General features: G+C 39.2%; 1 long non-coding RNA gene across 1 annotated transcript in view; it reads right to left on the bottom strand.

Annotated features, from left to right (window-relative positions):
- Nucleotides 1-19829, bottom strand: part of LOC101704607 (uncharacterized) — a 349127-nt gene extending 329298 nt beyond the window's left edge. The window contains exon 1 of the long non-coding RNA XR_015444011.1: nt 19195-19829. This is a non-coding gene — a long non-coding RNA (uncharacterized LOC101704607). The remainder of the gene's footprint in view (nt 1-19194) is intronic.
- Between the last annotated feature and the right edge of the window lie 2684 nt (nt 19830-22513).

The following is a 22513-nucleotide window of genomic DNA, read 5'->3' as shown; positions in this document are numbered from 1 at the left end:
GAGGCTCCATTATTCTACACCTGTTTTCTAACCCGTTTTCAGTGCCTTCCACAATTTCTCATTTCTCTTTGCTCAGTTCTCCTCCAGGTCTGACAGGCATGAACTGCCAGGAGTTCCTACCTATTTGATATCCCTTTTCTTGGCTGTAAAATGAGAGTGCCTTTATGAATCCTAGCTCAGGCAGTATTCCTGCTTTACCATACCTATGGAGAAGCAAATACATGTACACAATTTAAATGCACTGCTTCTTTACCATACAGTTATCAGGTATCTCTGCCCATTGAAACAAGCCTTTGGCATGCTGGATGGAAGTTGATGATAACTTTCTGCTCTTCTTCCTTTTTTGCAGCTATAAGAAAACCAAAGAAAGGGAAGCCATGTCCTTTCCACTATGAAGGCTTTCAAAGGAAAGGAAATAGGACACTGGCTGGAATTCAGCCACAAAGCTTGAATCCACATGGTGACACTTTGAGGTAACTGGTCTTGTTCTCAATTTATAGATGAGACAGAGGTTAAAGAGAGTAAGTAATGCACCTTGGGTCACCCAGATGGTGAGCAATAAATTAGGATTTCAGTCAAGCTCCCTCTGATTCCAAAGTCCCCTGGAAAAATGTGCTGGACTACAGAGTACCATTGGGCTCTTACTCCCTTAGGCCTAAGCTTAGCTACCTCCTCATAGATCCCTCTCTGCCCTGGATTCTATTGACATCAACTATGAAAAGTTGCTTGTCCAGGTTAAAAATTTTATCAGTCTACAATAATTAAAGCAGAATGATGAGTAGTGAAATAGTACCATTCAGAAATAAACTCAGGTATATGATAAAGTTTTTCCAAATCAACAGAGGATAAATGGTATTGGAAAACCTGGTTAGTGAAACAATGAGTAGATGCTCATTAAGGGCTTGTAATTAGTTATTGTGAAATGAAATGAGGTAACACAAGCTCTCTAGCTTTCATAGTGACTACTGAGAAAAGAAATTTAGGGTAAATTTTTGAGTCCTGGACTTCTTTTTAAGAGGCATGAAAAGATTTATTAGGCAAAATTTTATAAATACACCCTCAAAGAAACAGAGGGTGGGCCTCAAGAGAGAGAGGCTGAGTTCTGGGAGTCTTTATTCTACCTTATACAGCACTCTGGCCCTAATTCATCACCCAATCCTCTACAGTACTTTCAAATTTAGAGTGCTTTCACTACCCCATGACTGCAGGGCAGGTGTTATTATTATTCTCACTTTCTATATCTGGACACTAGGGCTCTGAGAGGTTATGTTCACAGCTGGTGCAGCCATGTGAAACTTAAGACAAAGGTTCCTGATTCCTTGTGTAGTGATCTTACTACTAGGCTATATTTAGTCTCTCTGCATCCCACTCCCATGTTCACACCACACAATTTAACAGTGGAAAACGAATGACATCGCTACATTAACATTAACACAATAACTATGTTCATTTCTGTGTGTTGGAAGTCTTTGTCCACAGCACTGCATATTCTACATAATTACAACCATAGTTTAATTACAATTTAGGGGCTCAGTTTTCCACTCGACATTGTATCCTATGTCAACAACACTGTTGACAGTTTCATAGAAAATGGCTGATGAACATCTTTCCTGTCTCTTGCAGCCCCTCTTTAAAGTTATTCGTGTAACTCTTCATCTCTAATCTAGTTGCTCTTATATGAATTTCAATCACTTGAGTGAGTGCATTTAGTTGTGCTTCTCTTTTTTTCATTTTAAAAAAATTTTTTATGAAATATAAAACAAAATTTCATAACAAAATAATAAGGGAATAACAATCTCTTCAAGGCAGGCATTTATCTCTCTTCTCCCATTGAGAAGTCCTGTTTCTCTTCCCCATCCATGAGTTACTAAAGGGTATGTTTGGTTTTCTCTGCTTTCAGGATTTCTCTCCCACAAGTGAAGGACCAATAGTTCTTCTCTGGCAGAGTCTGCTCAGGTGTCAGCATCATAAGGAGGCGTCTGTTACTTTCTTGAGTTTCTGACAATCGCATTCCTGTGAAGGACTCACTCTTTGCTCCTTTTTAAACCTGTGGCTTCTCAATTTAGCTTGCCCAGGAACAGTCATCACTAAATCCATGATTCACCCTATGGTTTCCTCCCTGGCCAGGGAGAAATTTCAAACCGAACATTTTCATCACTATTATGTATACAGGATGATTCACAGAGAACAGATTCTGCTTAGAGCATTAAGTAAGTCATTGTTTTCAATCATCCACATCATGTGTTTATAAAGAGAGGTATCTTACAGACTTAATGTTCTATTTGCCCCATTTCAGGAGATAGAAATAGCTTGTGGAAACATGTCCTGTTTGATTGGTCTCTGGAGACTAGAGAGAAACACAAATAGAGAAAAGGTACATTTTTGGCCAGTGCCTGTCCTAAATGTTCCTTAAGGTCATTTAGTCTACTTTAAAATAAAGAGTTAGGAGATCTTTACAAAGTAACATTCCAATAGACTATCAATAAATATCTATTGATAGTTTGCCCACAATTCTTACAGAGATCTTCAAAGTTCCTGCCCTCGGGGAAGTAGATTCTCTAAGCAAGTCATCTGGCAGAAGAACCCACTGGCAAAATCTACTGAAAGAGGATAATGTAAAATGACAGCTGTAATGTTTTTGCAAAAGGTTGGGTTTTTTTATCATGTTATAATTGTAAAATGCTTTCACTTAATTTTTTAAAATGGAGATAAGACTACAGAATAGTAACAATAGTAGTAGTTGAAGATACTATCATGATTTGGTTTTACTTTCAGACATCTAATTGTAAGAGCTTTGTGCAAGAGGAAGAGCAAGAATTATTTTTTCCTAGATACTTATTTCATCTAGCAACAAATCCAGCTATTACGTTTTTCACCAGAAAAAAAGACATCCCAATTTCCTTTTGGGAGCAAAGAAGAAAGATAACAAACATAATTTAGCACATTGCAGAATGGGTGCAACTTTTCATGATCCAGCTAAGATGGGTTATGAACGGTTAAGTATGTTTGAATATTATGCTTTTTGAGGTGTGGGCATTACCAATAGTTGAAGGTTATGGTATTCATAATTTATAAGAGGGAATAGCAGTGCCGACCTGAGAAAAACGTAGTACTATAGTAACAAGCCAAGATGCTGGCATCGTCAGTAACTGTGATTTCACTGTATTGATTGTCCTCAGTGAAACATGAGGCTTTTTATTTGAGTCATTTGTATAGGTGTCATATTGGGTTAATTGCAAAGCAATTGGATTTAATAATAATATAACAGTGTATCCATGTATATCGATTCCTAGAATTGTGAGATGTGGATTGCACTTGATCATATGGTCGTGCCCCCCAGTGCTATGGGATGAGCAAGTCCCAGACTAATCGTTTAAATTTAAGCGGTCTAAGGTGAGCTTTAATTTATGCACTAGTTTGGATTGGTACTGAAAGTACATTATAGGCCTAGAACTAAAAGGTTCCCTTGAAATTGAACTGTTTTTAAAAGCGTAGTTCTGTGTTCTGCTAGCAGCATGTCGTTAAGCTCAGTACCAGTGTAAACACAGAGAATTCTTGCAGAATTTTATAGTTGCTGAAATTATTTCACTATTAGCCATGTTGCACTGTCTTAGTCCACCAAGTAAGGAATGCAACAAAGATGGTTTCTCAAAATGGGCAGAATTCCAAATCAATACCCAAGTTCATAATATTGTGATAACTGAATAAATGTGTTTCCATAGTTATTTTTATGTTTTAAGTTGATGGATATTTTCCACTTTTCCAGTTGAAGGCTCTTCCCTTCTAAGAAGGATGAAGCAAGGAAAAACATTGACTTTCACAGGAAAAGTCCACATCCAAATGATGAGGGAAAAAATAAAGAAAAAATTCAGGACAAATCTGAGTAGGAAAATGTAAGAGGCACTAGAGAAGGAAGAAAAAAGAATATGAGAAGGAAGAAGAGAATGAGTAAAAGATGAATGAGAGGGGCCGGGGATTTAGCTCAGTGGTTCTGCCGCCTGCCTCGCAAGCGCAAGGACCCGAGTTCATTCCCCGGTACCAAAAAAAAAAAAAAAAAGATGAATGAGAAAATAAGATTGTGTAACAGCATAAATATTTCCTGGCACAATACAGGCACTCAGTATATGTTTTGAATCAATAATTCTATTGACCAGGCTTTTCAAAGAGTTGTAAAAAGTAGAATCAAAATGTATTGTCTACATTGAGGTCTTTGATGTTTCTAAATAGGAACAATAAATATTCTTTAGTATAGGCCAAATTTTGCTACATGAATCTATTAAAATATTGTCTTCAGTTATATTTATTTTGTCCATTGTTGTAACTAGTATAACTACTATAACACTTTCTTAATATCAATTTTGGAGGGGGTACTGGGGATTGAACTCATGACCTTGCACTTGCAAGGCAGGCAAGGTGCCACTGAGCTAAATCCCCAGCTCTCTTAATATCATTTTATTTCATGGTCAAATTCAAGAAGTTTCCAGGAGAATTCATTTTTCTTCTACTATAGTGAATCTGACTCACCAATGTAAAGACAATTTTTTTGGTGACAAGTCAAAACCAAAACAATACATCCATTTAATGTGTGTTTATCTATTAAGATACTAGCTGTGTTTACTAGTTTCCTAAAGGTTGGTCTGTGAGCACAAACCAAACCTACAAGATGGTTCTTAAATATTTTTCAGCAACCTGTTTGCAAGAATGTGTTAATGGCTGAGACAGAGTCCCTCTCTAAATGCTAATGTTTGCTGTGACTGTTCTTAGCTGCTCTGGGCCAAAGTTGACAGCTGAATCAGCTAAAAGGAACCACAGTGACAGAAGAGAAAAGAAGCTACTGTTATCTTTTGCAGATCTTTATTTTAATTTGATATAGAGGTCCTGATAACACGGCAGACTTAGGAGGACTTTAGGAGTCTAGGAAATTCTAAAAGGGAGGCCTAAAGGAGATGAAACGTGCTAGTCAGAGGAAAAATCCCGTTTATGGATAAAGTTAAGCACAGGACATTATGCAGTGTAACGGGGACAGAAGGAGTCCACCTCCTGTCAACCTCCTGGCCTTATGATTCCATCATGTAGGCATCAGATAGTGAGTTTTCCTCATCAAAGCAAGATTATTCTTAAGTCAAAATAATAAAATGAAAAGATTTAAATAAGAATCAACAAAAGAAAAGCAACATTAACATAATGAATCTTGTCTTACTGTCAAACATTTATGTAATGCCTCATAAACACTCATGTTTCATAAAACGTACAGCTTTTTTTCAGCTATTATGATGAAATCTGGACCTAAGACTCAAGAAAAATTAAAAAGGATATACTCTTCTCATTCTAACGAGATCCTTCCTCTGAGTAGACAGGTGTTACTTATAGTTTAGGTATTTTATGGGCACCTTTTTCTTTGTTCAGAAGCATTTTATTCATTGTCTAGAGAAAGGAAAAGTTGAAAACACATTTTGCTTTTAATTCCTCCTACTTTGCAATTTCTGCCCTCCCTTTTTCTGCTACGTTTCCATTGCCTCACCATTAACAGCAAAGAAAAACAAGATACCTACAGTGTTTGTACAAAAAATCACCAAACTGCATTACCTTCCCAAACCTGTGCTCTGTGTCCAAGGCCAGACACTGGCTACAAAATGGGACTGGGGAAGAGAAAAGGAGGAGATTGCAAAACGTGACCAGGTAGCACGCTGTGGGAAATGGTGCTTGGGTCTCTCTTAGGCCACAGTTCTTGTCTCATAAAAAATTTGCAGTTTTCATCCCGTCACAGAACAAATAGAACCATGATTGCTGTTTCACAATCTCCACAGCCAATTGCACATACCGATTGCATGTTTCTGGTTCTATCACATTTTTAGAAGTTGCAAATGTTTCCTCCTCCAGGACATCAGGATGATGTCTTGGTTTTTCAATGGGAGAAAGGACAGTATAAGAGCAGAAGTAATTGGGAAAGGGAGAACAGGAGGGAGCCACATATCCAAGGACCTGAAAAGAGAGGCCACATAAGGTGCTCAAAGAATAATTTGCTCAGGCTATAGAGAAAGAAGGATTGCAATAAGAGAGGTCAAGCTCAGGCCAGGGATTTAGCTCAGTGGTTTCACCACCTGCTGCGCAAGCACAAGGACCCGAGTTCGATCCCCGGTACCAAAAAAAAAGAAAAAAAAAGAGGTCAAGCTCAAGAGTTCAGCAGAGAGAACATGATCAGAAACCTTATAGGCCTGTTAAAGATTTGGGTTTTTATCCTCAAAACCACAGAATGCCACTGAAAGGGGTGGTAGATTGTGTTGCTGGTCACCAAATATTATGATTTCCTTTCCTTCAGTGTCCCTTCCTCTGGGATTACTGCGCATCCACTCCCTGCTGAACTCAGAAGAGACTTCGTACTTGCTTTGGCCAATGGAATATATGCATCCCTTCCAGGCAGAAGCTCAATGAGCTAGCATGTGGGTTACCTTTTTTCTTTTCTCTCCACCCTAACCAGCCACATCCCACAGGGGACTGCTCCATCACCTTGAATTCCAAAGTGAAGTTTCTGTGGAGCAGAACCATAGACACTGTGAACAAATAATGAAATGTGGTTGATGAAAGCTAATTAAATGCCCTGGGTCATTTGTTACTAAAGTATTACTTAACTTGTTGTGACATACAAACGGTTTTATGAGGCCTGAGGGAACATGACTCTCTTAGTCCATTATGGCTGCTGTAACAAAAATAGCATAGACTAGATGGCTTAATTTATCACAGTTCTCTAGAGGCTGGAAAGACCAAGATTGGGGTGACAGCAGATCTAGTGTCTGCTGAGAGCCCAGTTCCTGGTTTGCAGATGGCCATCTTTTCTGCTGGAGAGAAAAGAGGGAAGAAGTCTCCTTTTATAAAGGCACTAATCCCATACACAGAGCTTCACCCTCATGACCTAATCATCTCCCACTTCCAAATATTATCACATTGAAATTAGATGTGAAATTAATATACACATTGTGGAGAAACATAAACATTCAGTTCATGTATTAGTTAGCTTTCCATTATTATAATGAAATACCTGGGTTAATCAATTTAAAAAGAAGACAGGTTTATTTTGGCTCCCAGTTACAGATTTCTGGCCATGATTAGTTGGCCCTGATGATTTTGTGTCTGTGGCAAGGCAGACCATTATGGCTGGGAGCATATGGTGAGGCAAAGCTGCTTACCACATGGCAGCCATGAAGCAAAGAAGAGAGAGAAGAGAGGCCAGGGTCCCAATATCCCCTTCTAGTGTGTACCTACAATGACCTTTTTTCTACCAGGCCCCACCTCCTAAAGTTTCCATCACTTCTCAATAGCACCATAGGTCAGGAAATGAGCCCTCAATGCTTCAGTGGACCTTTGGGAGACACTTGTCCAAACCATGGTAGTGTGTACCAATGATGAAATTTATATTCTGAAAAGATGAGTAATTACGATTCAGAAAGTAGACTGAAAGGAAACCAAAGAGTTGCATAGATGTAGCTATATCCAGAAGCTATCTGGGAGGTAAACTGTTGGGGCTTGATAACTGATTTAGATTATTTGGGAGGAATGGGAGGACAGAGAAATGGAGTTATTCGGGGTGATGCCTATATTTGAGTTATGTTTCAGGTGGATATTTGTAAATTATGATGAAATGAGTAAAATTAAAGAAAGACAATAGTTGAAGGTAAAGATCATAAAGTTAGTTTAGAACATGTTAAATGTGAAGTGCTTTTCAGACAGCCAAATGAGGTTGTGAAGGTTGCTGGCTACAGGTGCAGGATGCAAAGGATAGGTCACATTAAATATAAAAATGTACGAATTACTAACATAGAGATGGTAATTACAGGTAGCAGCAAAGTTTGCCTTGGTAGCTAGTACAGTAAAACAGAGAGGAGAGAGAGAAGGCACTTTTTCATGAGTAATGTGGAGAAGGTTCACGATTTAACAACTGGATGATAAACTCTTGCATATTAACAAGGGCTACCAGAGAAGAGAGAAGAGAATCTGGAGACTGTGATGTCCCAGAAGCCCCAGAAGACAAACGTGGTTTTCAAAAAGAAGGGGAGGAGATTAGGAGCATTAAGTTTGTTCAAAACTCATGAAAGATGAAAAGCTCCAAAGCTACACTGGACTTGGCAACATGAAAAGCACTGGTGGCCTTTGCCCAAGCTGGTTGTTGACAGAATGATGAAGCAGAAGCCCTCTGGTGTGGTGCCAAACAGCCTTTCAGTGTCCCTGATAGCTGTGGCCCAGGACAAGGATGAGTGAAAGGCGTGGGTGCTTTATGCATGGCACCAGAAGAACCAGTCTCTTCATGTACATGTCCTGTTGACAGGGTTCATTGACATAAGTCTGTGAACGCACAGGAACATGCCCTGCCTGCTTCTTGCACGGTCTCCAGAAAAAGTATATCCCCTAAACCATGATAACCATTAACAGCATCAAATAATATTAAATACAGATGCTGTGATAATCAGTTAAAAACTAAACAAACTCAACAAGTTTATTCACATTAATGTAATTTAATAAAAAGAAAGTACCAGAATGCTCACACAATGTAAAAAAAAGAAAAGTAAAACAACTTTTCACTGATTAAATAACATACACAATCTTGCTGTCAATTTAGAGTACTTTTATTTTTGGACAGGGAAAGGATTCACCCTTCTTATTTTTCTTAATTTCTGGTTCAGATTGCTCATATAAAGATTGTGGGTACATATTTCTAGTTTATTCAATTATAAAAATATGAATCTTATTGTCTTTTTATAAAACTCATTGTTTGCTGAACTGCCCTTTGAACTGTCTCGAAACCTCAGCCTTTTCTCTCTCTCCCAAGCCCACCACCACAAACACTGTCATCGCCTCAAGCCTCTACTTCATTCTGCACAAGCATAAGCCAGAATCCTATTCCTAAAATCCTGTTTTAATCACGCCCCTGCCTTTTCAGGAACTCACAATGGCTCCCTACTTCCCAGCACAGCACATGAAATATAAAGTCTCCTACTTAGAACATAGGACTTAACATAATCTGTCTCCACTTGACTCATCCCATTGTTTTATTTAACTGTTTCCCAAAGTAAACCCTCGCTCTCCTCTGGCAGTGTCAGAACCAGCTCCCTCTATTGCTATCAGTCCTTCCCTCCAGGGTTTGGTGCTTTCCTTCCCTTTGGCTGGTAATTACTTCACCTAACCAAATCCCACCCATTCTTCAAGGACCCAGCAGGAGAAATCTGATTATAGAAATTGCAAACTTTCTATAAGAAATTTGCCAGTAAACAACTAATTTTGGGGGGAGATTTTGCAAAGCATGCTTTTCATATGAACTTTTTCCTACCCAGAATAACCCTTTAAGGTAAGCAACAGTTTGTAGCTGATGAGATTACTTTAATTTATGCAAAGCCTCTAGAACAGTGCCTGCCCATACTAAGAATGCAATCAATGCTGACTGTCATTATGATTATGAGAAAGAGTGAATCATTTTCCCAGGTCACACAGCTGAAAGTCAGAGCTAGAATTCAAACTCTGTTCTCAGAGCTCCCCTCCCCCTTACCTTGCCAAAGGCAGGTTGCCATCTTCCCAAACTTCCTCATCTATTACAGTTCACATGGATTTCTGCTGTCTACATTTCTCAGCAGATTGAGTGTCTGCTCTATTCAGTTTTGTACTTGATAGCGTCTTACTTATTTTACTTTTTTTTCAGTAAATGTCTTATCTTTACTGCTATACCACGAGTCAGGAGTAAAGGCTAGTAGAGTGCTGATAAATGTTTTACACCTAGCTTTCAAGGAGGAGAGGGAGCTGATTCTCAGTGTTTGCTGACTTCAGTGGTATAAATATACCTCCCATGGCCAATTTAAAGATATCAAAGTTAAGTCAACCAACTCAAAATTCCTGAAATTTTAACAATCAACTCTTGTAAACCAGTGCAAGTCCTCTGCATTACACTGCTGGTACTAAGGATTATATCTTATACTGTATTCTCTTGTATCTTTCTTAGTTCTGAAGACAGTGCTGAGCCAACAGGATGCATGACCACGTATCTGGAGCTTCTGTTTCAAGGATGAAAATTACACATAAACATTTACTATACTTAGACTATTTCCCAAAATCCCACTGAGATGATGATACATAAAAACTAATAATCCATAATAGTCCATAAACAAGAAAGGGTGCCAATAGCCAATTAGAAAATTTGAAAAATTTATGAAAGGTGAGAAAGCAGATGGAATACTGTTGATGGACAAACCAGAGGAAACTGCAACTGAAACAAGCATGGTGAGGGTTGCTCTGGCAATTCGAACCATGCTTCCCAGGGATCCTTAAGGAATATGGAGCTAAAGAGGATGGGAGTACAAGCAATCAAGGTAACTAAATAAAGGATTAAGAATCACTGAGCCAGTCTGCTCCACACATATTTACTACATATCTTGAGCCTCGTATCCCCAGCAAAGGGTTTCAGAATTGCTTTCTAAACCAACATCAATGTTTCTCTGTGGAGTATCCTTGAGGCTGGAAAAAAAGAACAGAATATGCTAACTGTGGACTTCCAAACAGACTCAGAGGGGGAAGTAGTTACCATTTTGGCAGGCCCCCTAAAGCATGCTCTGTTCACCACCATATCCCCAGACCCCATCTCAGAGCATGGTGTAAAATAGACACCCAATATCTTTTTAGTGAATGACTGAATGAAGGTTATAGCTTGTGGACAAATAAATGACCCTTTAGGCAACATGACAGACTAGGCAAATGCAGAGACATTGTGGATTATACAACCACCAAAAATTTGTCTCAGCAGCCAATGTGGAGAGGAAGGGAAGAAAATCTCCAAGTGCCACACATGAAGAGAAATATCAAAAGACAGGGGATGTGGGCCAGAGATTTAACTCAGTGGTTCTGCTGCCTGCCTCTGAAGGGCAAGGTCCCAAGTTCAATCCCCAGTACAAAAAAAAAAAAAAAAGACAGGAGATTAAGCTTCACTGTGCAGTCCACCCTCTTGACATTAGGTATGACTGTGTGACACATGATAGGGGAGCCATCCTTGTTGTTTCCTTCTCTCCTTTCCTATCCAGACCATGTCTGTGAGGCTTGAAGCCGATCAGCCAATTCTCCACCACAGAACAACCAGAGAGATACAAACCACACTAGGAGGTTGGAGGAGAAAGAAGACTCAAGGAACTTGACTAAAACGATGTGGACAACAGGCTTTCTGTTCTGCTGTGCCTAATATCAACTTTCCTGATATATTAAAAAACCAAAACCCCACTGAGCTAGGTCACTGTAACAAAGTTTGGTTGCATCCCTAAATGATGTATTGCATATCTGGGAACTTGGGTGGAAGTGAAACATGTTTAAGAAATAGAGAGTTCAGGCCTAAGATAGATAGATAGATAGATAGATAGATAGATAGATAGATAGATAGACAGACAGACAGATAGATGCTGAATTTATACTACCTACTTGATTTAGGAATTCTAAGTTGAGAATTAACATTAAATTAAAAACTAAGTCAGAACATTTAAAACCTCTACCATCCTAGCAGTAAAATTGTCCATTCACTCCAGAATTCTTTTATATCTCCTGGGAAGAAAAATAAAAGTTCACAATCAGAAATTACAAGGTCCAGGGAGAAATAAATAACCATGAGGCAGAATCAACACATACAGCAAATGGAAGAATCAGTACTCAGAGAACTAAATGTAAAAGAACACTCTGAAAGAATCTATGGGGCTGGGGATTTAGCTCAGTGGTTCTGGAGCCTGCCTTGCAAGCACAAGGTCCCAAGTTTGATCCCCAGTACAAAAAAAAAAGAAGAATCTATGGATGTAACATGATTAGAGATATACACAAAGGCTATAACCAAACTATAAGAATAAGAGAAGACAACATAAAAACAAGACAAACAACTTTAGAAAAGAACCAAATTAACCCTTATAAATGAAAAAGCAGAAACAAACTATGAAAATGTGGCAAAGAAACCCTTATGTGATGGCATATGCCTGTAATCCCAGCCTTAGGAGGCTGAGGCAGGAAGATCACTGTAAGTTCAAGGCCAGGCAGGGCTACATAGTGAGTCCAAGACCAGCCTGAACTACATAGTAAGACCTTGTCTCAAAAAGAAAAAAATGTGGCAAAAAGCCTTGAGAAACAGACTGAAAAGGTTCAATATAAATCAAATAGATATTTCAGACAGAACAGAGAACAGAGAAGAGAGACAATATTTAAGAAAATAACAGCTAAGAATTTTCCCAGAACTAAAGAAAAACATAAACAAGCCTTCAGGTATAGAAGCATACAAAGACCCCAATAGTATAAAAATTAAAATTTCACAATTTGACACCATATGGGGAAACTGCAGAATGTCAACAGGAAAGAGAAAAATCTTAAAAGCAAATAAAAGGCACATCTCTTGAAAACAAAAGCAAATGACATCCAATTAGAGTATCATCAAACTTGTCCTTAGTCACAACAGATGTCTGATAGAAAGGAATGGCATTTTCTCATGATCTCAAAAAAACATAATTCTCATCCTAGATCATTCTCTTTCCATAACCAGCTAAACTTCCATTCTAGACTGAGTGAATAAAGACATTTCAAGCCCACAATCTCAAGACATTTCCTCAAATCTGTCTCCTGGTGCATGGACTCTTTCCTCACTTTTGTCTTATTTATTACCTTTTCATTGAGGTTTTAATTCACCATTCAGTAACCCTTTCCAAAAGTCCTACGAAAGGGCTTACTTTGGTAAGAAAAACCACTGAATCCAGAAGGAAGAAGTATAGGGCAAAATCCAAGGGGGAATACAGAAATGTGTAAATATATTACAAAATTAAATAATTTACTGTTGATAATCAATACTGAACTAGTGCCATGGCGGTGGATGGCTGTAATTCCAGTTCTCTGGGAGGCTGAGTCAGGAGGATCACAAGTTCAAGCCCAGCCTGAGCAAGTTTGTGACTTAGCTAAGACCCTGTCTCAAAATAAAAAATAAATAAAAAGGGCTGGGAACGTAGCTCACTGCAAAAACTCTGGATTTAATCCCCAGTCACATACACACACACACACACACACACACACACACACACACACACAAACACACCTGATAACTAATGGTAAGACTTTGAAAGTAATGTAACACTAAGATAAAACATACAAAGAAATGTGAGTTAAAGAGTTATAAGGTCCTATATTGTCCTGAGAAAATAGACATTGACTTTACATTCCTGGAGAAATTTAGAAGTCAGAGGTGTAGCTCAATGCTAGAGTAAATGCTTAGCAAGAGTGAAGCCCCTAAGTTCAATTCCTAGCACCTACATAAATAAATAAGTTGAATTGTTTTCAATTTTTAAAAAGACTATGTAAAAGTAAACACCAAAGAAATGGAATTATCATATATATTTTCCAAATCAAGAAGAAAATTAAAATACAAAAGAACTGAGGCAACTGTATGCAGATCACTTGCCTAGAGTGCATAAGCACTGGATTTGAACACCAGCACTGAAAAAGGAGGGGGGGTGAATATTGACAATTCAATAAAAAGCACAAAACAGGGTGAACAGAAAAAATACCAGAAATACAAAATCTAAATAAATTCTAAGACTAGCAAAAAATATAATGTTGAATGGTGCATACACATCTTATGTGACATGTACGTATATTTCAAATCATGAATCAGAAACAAATTATCATTAGAGGAAAATACATGAAGAAAATATAAAAACATATGAGAAAGAGAATCAGCAATTTCAGAAATTTGGCTATATCTACAAGGGAAGGGAAGAGACTAAAATTGAAAATAGGATCAAAGTGGCTTCAAAACATCTTCATGGTTTTTTCTATGATGTAAAACAAAAAAAGAGGATAATCCAAAAACAATAATTCTACAGACAATCCAACAAATTAAAAAGTACAGAGAAATAGATAAAACATGAATAAGTATGAAATAAGATCTATGAAGAGTAACTTGCAAACAGTTTTGTCTTCAGTTACTGGTATTGGCATTAGCATTCTAACTGCAGAGGTTTCTGTGAGAGAAAATGGATTTAATTCACAAAAAATATTGATATTGGAGCAAAGGAAGAATTATATGACTCTAAGGATTTTTTAACACTCAATAGAGTTAAGTGTATATGTTTTAGAAGATCATTATATTACAAATAAGAATAATTCAACTAATTTAATAAAAACTTTTTCCTAAAAACAAACATGGTACACTAGATCACTGGTTCTCAAAATTATAGGTCTGAAAACATCTGGGTGAAAAACTGCAAACGTGTTGAATGAATGAAAGCCCCTTCCAGACACTTCCAATTCTAAAAGTCTCAGGTCAAGGAGATTACTCCACCCCTTGCTGTTTGCCATCATTCTGAAGAGGAGGAAGAGCAAGGAAGGAAAGTAAAAGATCAAACAGAATTGTGTAACCCATTCACCTACTTTTACCTACTGGTTCTCTGTTGTTTCTCACTAAGATCAAAGTTGGATCCCAAAGAGAAATGGAATAAATTCTAAACACAATAGCTTTCTACATTTCCTCTCCCCACAATTTTTCAGATTAGTTGGTTTTCCTTACCTTGGCCAAAGCGAAGAGATAGTTGAATACAAGTATGTTTCTTTCAATTTAAGCTGGCCATAGAGACAGGGTAGGGGAAATTTTTGCTCCTGGCCTTTTTTTTTTTGAGACAGGATCTTAATATGCAGTTTAGGCTGGCCTCGAACTCACTAAGTAGCCCAGGCTGGCCTTGCCTTGAACTCACAGTGATCCTCCTGCCTTAGCCTCCTGGGTGCTGGGATTACAGGCATGCACCACACCCAGGCCCTCCTGGCTTTTATGTCAGGTTTTAGGGCAACAAAAATGCAGCCCCTGTTATTTTGTCTTTCCTCAAAGTGACACATCTTGAATCAGTCCTATACAATCCTTCAGAGGCTCCAGGAGGGTCTCTGCTAGATATACGATCTCTGCCACTTCAGCCAGAGAGTAATTCTAAAATTTCATTTTCCCCAAATACGTTTTTTAAATTGTGGTATAATTTACATATTATAAAATGCACATAACTGTGTGCAATTCTATTAATTTTGATGAGACTATACATTCATCTCAATCAAGAAAATTTATCATCTGGATGAACTCAATAGCAGTGAAGCACAATAACATCTACTTCCAAATCTTGTATTTGAAATCTTAGAAATACTGTATTATCTGAAACTTAAAGCTAATAAGATACAGTGTCATAAATAGTACATCTTACCCCATGTATAACAATTGTTCTATTTTCCATAGTCACTTAGATAAGAACCAGTAAATGCTATAAATTACCCTAAAGTGATTTGTATTTTCAGGAACAAATCTTAACATTTATACACTGAAACAAATGACTAATCATACTTAGCTTTCTTTTTAAGTTTTCTTATACAGCCACATGAATAAGCCAATACAGTTTATCTTGTGTCCTATCGGAAAAATCTGGATTAACAGCCTAGGCTGAATTCCATTCTAGCAACAGGAGTACATAGCTACAAATAGCTCTCTTTAAGTCAAAGGAAAATAACAACACATACAGGAACACCTTACTCTGAAGTTCTTTTATTTTGGTTTAAACCCCTCTTAACAGGCTCTTTTCAAGTCTTTGGAGCATTATTAAACGATCCTACTATTGATTTTCTGGGCTCAGTACTGGTGAAAATGGAGTGACTTGCAGCACTAATGACCGAAGTCTACTCACTGTCTAAAGGACAGGTACGAAGGCAGAGGAAGCACTTGGTGTTTGCTCCTACAACAGTTCTCATAACTTAGATTGCAAAGCCTGGAAATAGGACAAGTGGGAAATAGGACATGGAATTCAACTCATCCCTCTTACTTAAATATAGCACTGCTGCTATTTCTGTTACTTATCTTGTGAGATTTTATAACTGTGTGTATATGTTGCTATTCAACATAAAGCTGTATGCTTCATTTCTACCTCAGAAATCCAAATTTCCAAGTAATCTCTTTTAGGAAAGCATTCCTCTATTTTCAGCTTCACTCTCCATGGACCATTTGTGACGTGGGGCCATTGAGTAACCAGAGGTTACAGTAAGAATTCATCATGCCAGTTTCCAGCTTGAAAAGAAGGGACTTTAAGACAAACAAACCATTTTTTAAAATGGGTAACAAAAATGAACAGGCATTTCCCATAAGAGGGAAAAAGAATCATCTCATAAATTCAACCTCATAAATAATCAGGTAAATGCAAATTAAAACCACAATGAGACACCATGTTACACCTCATTAGATTAGCAAAAATTTGTAGTCTGACAATACCAAGTATTGATGAGGATGTAAAACTACAGAAACTCTTTTACAAGTTGTTATGAAAAGGTGTCTAACAGGGTAAAGCATGCTGAAAAGCAACTTGTATTACCCAGCAGTTAATGTGTACATGTAGATCCCAGGTATGCCATTTCTAGGAGACATGCAGATATGCACACAATGAACTGTATATTAGGTGATATTAAATTAGTGTTAATTTTCTTAAGTTTGATAATTTTGGAGTGAAATATCAAGATATCTACAACTTTAAAATAAATTAGCAAAAAATACAAGGAGAGAGACAGAGAGAAAGATGGAAAAAGTAAATGTGATGTCTTTAAGAGAGAGGAGGAGGCTTTCTTTGGGGCAGAGCATACTAGTTTGAATCACAGTTCTGCCAATTATTGATTGTAAACTGGGGAATTTATTTAAGTGCTCTCTACCTCCATTTAATCATCTGAATAATGGGAATATCCGTGATAGGCACCTGAGAGATGTAAGCATTAAATAAAATAATTCAGCTAAATTACTTCTAGCTGTTGCTGCTTTGTTATAAGACTTCAGTAAATGCTAGTTCTTATTTCTGTTAGCTCTACTTTGCAAATTATATAAGCTGAGACTAACTTGTTCAGTCACATAACTGGCTGTTGGTGGTTGGCACAAGAAGAGCAGAGCTGCAGGAAGCTCACTTACTTAGCAGCAGAGGGCAGAGAGCTATAGAAGCACTGTTTGCAACAGCAAGATGCCTGAGACCAAAACAAAAGGCCCATCTACAGGAGAAGAGACAACTGAATTGCTACGTTTCTACAGCAGAATGCTATACATCTATAAGACGCATTAGCAGGAAGAATATTTTTAAATTAAGTTAAAGGCTATTTTATCCTGAAAGATATTTTCACTGTCCCAGAGACAAAAGGACTAATTAAGCCACTAAAACAACCATGAAAGAGATGAATCAAAAAATGTTTGGTTTTAGCCAGGGTTGTAGCTCAGCGGCGCTGCACCTGCCTGGCAAGTGCAAGGTCCTGAGTTCAATCCCCGATACTGGGGGAAAAAAACCACTACTGTAGGAGTTGGGGATTTAGCTCAGTGGCATTGAGCCTGCTTGGCAACCATAAGGTTCAATTCCTGTACCGGAAAAAAAAAAAGGAAAAAAATCCACTGTACTTCTCCACAGTATATCTGCTAAGAGAGATTATTGCTCAGATGTTCAACAGGTGAGTAAAGCAAAGAAAAAGGAGTGATAAGCCAAATAAATATTCCTACAGTGAAACAATTTGCAGCCATTCAAATAGTGTTTTTAAATAAATGTTTAGTGATGTGGTGCAATGCTCTTTATATAATGTTAAATTAGGGCCAGGGATTTAGCTCAGTGGTTCTGCCGCCTGCCTCACAAGCACAAGGTCCCAAGTTCGATCCCCAGTACCAAAAAAAAATAAAGCTATATAATGTTAAATTTTAAAACAGAGGTTCCCGGGATGTATGTATAATACTGGTAGAGCACTGGCCTAACATGAGGAAGGTCCTGGTTCAATCCCCAGCTATATGTAAAGAAGGAAAATAGGCCCTAAACTGTAATTGTAAGTATATATACATGCATATTTTATGCACACGTATATGCATGCATATGTAATATGGATGTAAACATACATCAGTGGTAATATATATGATAGGTAACTGTATTCATATACATAAATATCAGAGAATATTGCAAATTTATATACCAAAATTTTTAAAAAATTAAAAGTGGATTCCTCTTGATGGAGAAATGGGGAATGACTCCCCTCCTTTTTTCTTTCTCATCTGTAATCTGTATTGCCTCCTATTTCCACAGTTTCAGATTTTACACTTAAAATGTGGTAACATTTCTATTCCTCAGTGAAAATCTTCACGTGTGCACAATGGGAAAGGCATAAGAAGGTTTACACATCAACCAAAACTTATGGGCATGGGACATATGCACCAGTTACAAGAAAGGAAGCTGAGCTACTGTAATCAATGTAGATATATCACACATACAGCATGTGGAATAGCATATCTGCCAACTGCAGAAATGTAGCTGCAATATATCATTTACATGAAGATTAAAAACATTCAAAACAACACTATACAGCGTATTGTTTGTGTATACATACATATGCAGTAAAAAATGCTTAGTTCATGGGAACGATATATGCCAAACGCAGCGAAATCAGCCGTTATTTCTGGCATGTGAGGAAGGGACCTGGGAGAGGGAAAAGGACCTATGCAGCCGGGGTTCCAGTTACATCTGTAATACTTCACGTCCAGCTGGGTTCAAGAGTACAGATATTTATTATATAATTCTCTGGAGGTTTTTTTTTTGTATGCTTGAAATAGTTCATAATAAAGAGTAGTACTTGTATAATGAAATAAAATTTCAAAATTAAGTGTGTCGCTATGCACTTAGTTGAATCATGGACTTTTGGAAAAATATTTTCACATTTTTATTTTTAGCCAAAGCAGGATTTCCAAACCAGAAAATTTAATTTTTTGCAAAACAGAAACGATTTTTGAGAATATTTGATTATAATTCTTAACCAAATTTGTTTAAAATCCAACCTATCCACTGGAGGGAAAATTAAGGCATGCTTTCCCCTAAAAAAAATACATTATTTTAAAAAGGAAGGATACAGAAAGACATTAAATCTGTAAAAGTGGTAGTCATTTTATTTTTCCAGCATATTCAGAACTGAAAGGGTAATCTATGGCTCAGGGCAGCCCCTGGGGGACCAAAGTCGCTTGCATGCCTAATGAGCAGCACAGCCAGGCTTCACTGCGTCAGAAGGCAAAGTTACACATTTGTACATGGTTCGACTGTTTCGTCAGTGAAATGGATTTAAACTGGATTAAAGGAAGGAAAAGAAAACATTCGATACATTCCACGCTTTCCCTTAAGTATACTTTACCTTCAAGTCATGCTGCATTTTGCATCCCTCAGACCTCGGAGACACCGTTTACATTGTGTACATAAATCACTTCATCTTGGTGAAATAGATTTGTCTCTTCCGGGTTGCAGAAGGAGCGACCAGTGCCCAAAGGACTACAACCCCGAGGTGAGGACCCCGACCCAAAGACCAGCACAGCCAGGTGTTGCCAGAGCCCCACTCTGTCTTGATGGCCAGAGTTCGGGGGACTTTTTTCGGTTTTTGAGTGTTTTTTTGTGCTTTCTGTTGCCCACCCACCATAATCTTTGGATTAAAAGATCTAGTTTAAATCTGGCAAATTCTGCCTCCTGACCACAGATCTCAGCAGTTCTGGCGCGTGGGAACTAGGATTACAGGAGGAAAGGCTCTTCAAAGGGGACCGAAGTAGGGCTGGAGCCCTATGAGGTCACAAAGCCTGAAATAATGAAGACCAGAGTGGATCATTGTGTGCTCCCTGCAAGCGGACTTGCCTTCCACAGAAGAATCCACCCTGGGCTCCTGTAACTCACAAACCCGCTTAGTGCCTCCAAGACGCAACTCGATTGACAACAATTTTGTTTACAGCCGCACACCCCGGGGGAGACACACACCAGCGCCAGCGTTCCGGACGCGTCCTCCGCAGGGGCGGGGCGGGGCGGGGCGGGGCGGGGCGGGGCGGGGCCTGGCCAGGGCCTGGCCAGGAAGGGCTGTTGCTCAACCTCACCTCGCCCGGCCGGCCCGGCTCTGCCGGAGGAGGCGCTGGGGACTAGTGAAACTAGTTCATGTGTCAGCTGCCCGCGATCCGGCCAAGGAGGGCTGGGCAGGAAGCGGCGGCCCTGTGAAAACCCAGTATCTGCCAGGCACAGACGGGGACCACCGTGCGTAGGCACCGAATATCTCTGCCTAGGTTCACGTGCGTGTGCACCGAGTATCTCTGCTTGTGTGATGAGAACCTCCAAGCAACATAGATGATTTCCAGACCCTCCCCCCAGCCCCAACACACACACACACACGCACGCACGCACACGCAGTCCATAGGTTCAAATAGCACTTTTCCTTGGGAAATGCTTAGTAGCTGAATCTTGCGGGAAGAAATCATCCAAAGGTAGCCTTGCTCTCGGCCCTCCCTTGGGAGAAGAGAGCGCTGCCTCTAAAACCGCCTGGAAGCTTCCATCCTGGAGGGCTCTCTGGCTCTGCCCCTCCCCTTGGGCTAGGCCGAAAATCTCTCTATGCTTTTGGGCCTGACTTTTCCAGTTATTGAAAAGGCTACATCTAACATTGAAAATCACTAAATTGCTTTCCAGTCAAGAACAGTGGAATCTCAGCTTCAGAATTAAATTCCATCCCACTATGACAGAGTCCCGTGCTGATCCCCCAAATTAACTCCCGGAATCCTCGCAGAACTGAATGGGGTTGCTGTTCACACCTCCAGATAAAGGCTTATGTAGGTTGTGCTCTTCCTGCGAAGTCACACAGACCCTCGCATTGCCAAGCTAGCTATTTAAATTTCAAGGGTCCATACATGTGAATTGGAGCTGATTTCACGCCTGACCCATTATCTTTATCGTGCACCATTATTCACAAACCATTTTCATTTCCTCCTCTTCCTGGTCTTTCTACCTTTCTTTGACAAGGTTACTTGTTTCTAGATTCTGGAAGTCCAGAGGGGAGGAGAATTAAAGGCCTGCAAGCAGGGGAAATCCTATCTGTTAGGAAAGAAGGGCAGAGCCAGGGACTTCCGCACTTGTCCCGCCGCCGAGTTAATATACTACGAGAACCAGCTGCGTCGAGTCTGGACACGCTTTTCTGTGCTGTAGCTCACACAACTTTTCTTTTCTTTCGTGTGTGTGTGTGTGTGTGTGTGTGTGTGTGTGTCACTTTAACTTCAGTGATCTTTGGTGCCTCTGAAGGCAAGTAGCACACCTGAATCGTAAAGCTTCAGATGAGCTAAGTTCAAAGTTTTATTTTCGACTTTTAAAGCCCTCTGTAAATTAGGACAAAGGTAGTTGGAGTCCAGCCTCCTGGCGTGGCGTTCCTCTGGGATTATTGAGGTTGGCTAGGCAATCTGCTCTTGAGAAACCAGGTGTAAGAGACGTGGTTGGAGAGATCCGGGGGTTGTTTGTGGACCTTTCTCCTCCTCTGCGGCCTTTGCCAGAGGCTCTCAGGAGAGAGCCTGCAAGCTAGCCACTAGAGCTAGTTGGTGTAGATCTGCCTTTGTTATGTAAGTCCCAGTACACAAAGCATCCCCACCGAGTATTCCTGCCTAGCACTTGAATGAGGACCTGGGCCAGTGTGAATTCTGGGCCCCGGGCCTGGAAGGCCTGGTCACTTAGCCCACCACCTTATGTGCACCCTACATCATCTTCAGATGTGCAGCTAGCTAATGTTCAAAAAGAAACAGTCCTCCAAGGCTCTGCCAACTTGAGTAATGTCTTTAGGATGAAAGCCATATAATTTAGTCAAATGTTCTGAACAAAATAAGTTCATCCTAAAGAAAATAGTTAATTCTTAATGTTCAGTTTCCTTTATTTTTATGTGGAATCGTATTTTCTCTGGGCTCGCTAAAATTTTTACATTAGCAGCAAAATAGTTGTTTCTTTTTAAGAGTCATTTAAAAATTATAATATCAGGGAGAGTCAGGAATTTTTTTTCACCTGAACCCTGTTTACCTGCGTATTGCCTGCTGCAGTGGCAACTAACATGTCTGAATTGTGGCTACAGAGATGACATTTGGTGGATCGGTTTCCCCAGGAAGAACTGACCCAGAGACATTGTATGGGAGGGACGGGGAAAGGAACTTAGAGGGAAGATTTCTTACAGTGGTTTCCTCCCAAATCCCTGAGATGCTCCACAACCACATTCACTAACTCCTGTTCTGAAAGTTCTGTCCTGTGGAATCAATCTCTAAAGGTCAAAGGACAAACAGACAAACCCACAATAACAACAATAAAAGTGGGAGGAAGTGTAAACCTCTGAAATGAAATGAGCTTAGTGACATCATCCATATCTTCCTTTTGAATAGACTGGAACTTGGGGGGATTAAAAAAAAATTAAACAAAGGCTTCTTTCCAGGAAGAAAACAAGAAAGCAAAGCACTTTTCAAAAATAAATCTCTTATTCTGTGTTGTAAAGATCTGAACCTACTAGAATAGAGATCCAAGATATATACAACCCCAAACTGAAGTGAATAACATACTGCCAGTTCCATGAGGTTAGGAAGAAGCTAAGAAATATCTCCATCCCTCATGATTGTCCTAGACACTTCCCAGGGAGCTTCCTGGCAACATCAGCTGCTTCTCCCCTCCTGTTGTTTTCCAGTGGG

This window comes from Heterocephalus glaber, unplaced genomic scaffold (assembly GCF_053883595.1).
Source record: "Heterocephalus glaber isolate CG9 unplaced genomic scaffold, H.glaber_assembly_v1.0 deba00001592, whole genome shotgun sequence".
NCBI classification, from domain to species: Eukaryota; Metazoa; Chordata; class Mammalia; order Rodentia; family Bathyergidae; genus Heterocephalus; species Heterocephalus glaber.
The sequence above is the reverse complement of the archived record's forward strand: the minus strand, read 5'-3'. Positions and strand labels throughout refer to the sequence as shown.